Source organism: Bufo bufo, chromosome 2 (genome assembly GCF_905171765.1).
Source record: "Bufo bufo chromosome 2, aBufBuf1.1, whole genome shotgun sequence".
Taxonomy (NCBI): domain Eukaryota; kingdom Metazoa; phylum Chordata; class Amphibia; order Anura; family Bufonidae; genus Bufo; species Bufo bufo.
In genome coordinates, this window is record NC_053390.1 from 348,250,941 (window position 1) to 348,254,320 (window position 3,380).

The window sequence follows — 3,380 nt, forward strand, 5'->3', positions numbered from 1 at the left end:
GAAAAGTCCTCTTGACATAATCATTGTGGTGACTAGCCCTGACTGGGCATTCCCCCTTAACGGCCGTGAAGAATGGGCCACTAGAAGAAAAGTCCTTTCGACATAATCATTGTGGTGAATAGCCCTGACTGGGCATTCCCCCTTAACGGCTGTAATGAAGGTTTTTATACCAGTATTAGAATATGTAATGTGCAGCCAAGCTTCTTTACCAGGCCATTTTACATGTACAAATTCATATTGCTGTCTTATCCACCTCACCCAAGAGTTCCTAGAAGAATCAGTTCATTTTAATAAAATGGCGCATCTGTATGTACTGTATCTGGACTGATCATTCATGCTTGAATTAACCTCTATCATGGTCAGATTGACATTTATTGGCCATTTATTCCTATCCTGTATGCTGATGAAATTCTGAGCATATCACGGCAGGTAACCTTCTCTTGCCTCTGGTTTCTGCTGGTCGGTTCAGCTCTGATGTACTTTTAAGAGGTCTCCGAAAGCTAGGAAGAACTTGTCTTGAGTCTTGACTACACAGGTCATTAAACACTTCATGCATGGAATTCTTTACCACTACTACAAAGCCTGGATTTACCTGAGGAGACAAGACAGTTTTATGGGGAGCATCCATGTACAATGGCTGCTTTTTAAACGTCCTGTACAGATTACGAAGTAACCCAGAGCATGTACTCTTCATTACATTGACTATACTGCTAGTTTTTCTACATGTCTTAATGAGATGTGGTCATATTTGAGATGGTCCCTTCAAGGATGGAATACTGCTGGATACAGTGGTGGAGTCCTAACAAAGGGGTATCGAATCTTCGTCTCCTCCTCTGTTGCTGAGCAACAGGCTCTTGAAATGTAGGCGAAGCTCACTTGGCCACCATCTCTCAACAAAGTCAGTGCTGGTTTTTAGACCTTCTCTTTGGACACACTGGGCTGGAATCCACAAACTCCAAAGTGGGCCTCTTTCCTTTTCATCAGTTACATTATATCTGCCATATATTTTTTTTTTTTTTTCATTAAAATAATTGGAAATGTGTTTTTTTTTGTGTGTGTAACAGTGATGTGATGACAAATGTCACAGCCTCTTCTGCTCCCACTGACAATTAGCCAGACGGTGCACTTGCTGGAATACGTTCAGGTAGATCATCCAAGCCCAAGGCAACATTTTGTAGGCTTTGCTGACAACTCTAACCAGATTTTGTAATGGCGATTGAATTATTTTGACAACTGGGGGTTCTTTAATATCCACTTAAGATGCAATGTTTTATTCTTTTATATCGACTGATTGATAAAAAAAAAATCTCCTTTTTTCCTCAAGTCCTTTCCTTCAGTTTTGAGTTTGCTTAAAGTGTCAAAGATAAATGCAACTACAGTACAATGTAATGATATCTAGTACAGTTTGTGAATGGATAATACACTGTGGATACATATAAAGGCCTTATTTAGTGTAGTAATTGTTGTGGCTGTCTGGGATTGTATACAGTTTAATCATGTATTATACAGAATTGCATTGGTTTAGATGTTACCCAGTAAAATCTATAACGACTGTTTCCCTTGTATTTCTAAGTGTTTCGGAGTATCCAGATGTGCCATCTGTTGTATCATGCAGATCAGGCATTTGAGTATGCTAAGGCTGCACTCACTTGGCTCTGTATGGATATCCCTGTTTCCGTGTTTTTTTTTTTTCTTTATTATTTTAATAAATCTGATAAGATTCCATGTGCAGTAAGATGAGGCTTTCCCAGAGTAAAGGTTTTCCTTGCGTTAAACTGGGGCAGCACACAGCTTTTTGACCCAAAGCCAAAAGTGGATTCAGCAGGAAGAAGTATAAATCCTTCCTATTTCCCTTCCAAGGCACTTCTGGCTATTACTAAGAAAAAAAACTGCCATGGCATATTAAGGCCTCATGCACACGGCCATTGTTTTGGTCTGCATCCGAACTGCAGTTTTAACGGCTCGGATGTGACCCATTAGCTTTAATGGGGCCGCAAAAGATGTGGACAGCACTCTGTGTGCTGTCAGCATCTGTTGCTCTATTCTGTGGTCCGCAATAAATTCTATATATCCTGTCCTATTGTCTGCGCTTTGCGGACAAGAATAGGCAGTTAAAGGAAAGGCTGTCCATGCCGCTCCACAAAATTGCGGAACGCACAAGGACGCCATCCATGTTTTGTGGACTGCAAAATACACAACTGTCGTGTGCATGAGGCCTAATCAGTATCATGTTTTTAAAGGGGTTGGCCAGCTTTTTTTTTTTGAGATAGAGATCCACACCAGTGGAGGGAAGAATACTTACCTGCTACCTTCTACTCTGTCTTGGCTGATCTGGGCCACAGCTGAGTCCCAGTCCCTGCATGTAAACATCTATCACAGACAGGGGTCCCGGTGATAAGCCCACCCCCCTCTGCATGTGTCCCAATGATGTGCTTGCTGCTTGGGGGGCACATCACTGTTGTGCCCACATTGAAAGCTTACAAGCAGAGACTGGAGAGCAGCAAGGCGGCCGAAACCAAGCAGCGGGGAGCAGGTAAGTATGAGTCCCTCCACAGGTATGGAAGGACTGGAGGGACAAAAATAAAGGGGGGGGGGGGGGTGTGTATCAAAACTGGGTTAAAGGAAAACCTACTTAGTTGCTCATAGCAAACCATCAGATTTCATTTTTCAGAGCTCCTTTGGAAAATGAAAGGTGGAAGCTGGTTGCTATGAGCAACTAAGCCAATTGTCCTTTACACTAGTTTTAATAAGTCTCCCACAAAGTGTTAAAGCTGGACAACTGGTCAAGGCTGTGAGAACACACATGGTATTGTGGATTCAGCAACAAGTACAATTTTGGTGTGTTTCCAATATCCCAATCTGAATCCAGCCTCAGGGTCTATCTTTTGTGAATATCTTACTGTGGTAATGGACACTTTATATTGGCTTTTTAGGCTAGCGTTTACTTCCTCGCCTTAGGCTATATTCCACAGATTTGATTTAGAAAATTCTGCAGTGAAATCATCCGTACATGAGAACTGGGCTGTTTCTACAGCAAACACGGATTACTGCAGTCTTGGTTCGATGAATAGTATATTTCCAGAAAGCTCTGCTCTGGATGTAGGCTTTGCATATGTGGTCCATTGTTCAGAAGAAGGCGGCAGGGTCCTTCAGCAAAGCAGTACAGTCCACCACTAACACTACATCCTAAACATGGTCACACTGGTGCTCCTTGGCACAGCAAGAGTAGAATTGGCAAGACAACCAGCTATAAAAGCATCACATTTTACCACCCGTAAGTGATTATATATGGGAAAGACATTGAAAACATTTAGGTGGTCATTTATTAAGACGGGTGTTTTAGACACTGGTCTTTATAAGCCCCTGTGTTAGCGGTGGAT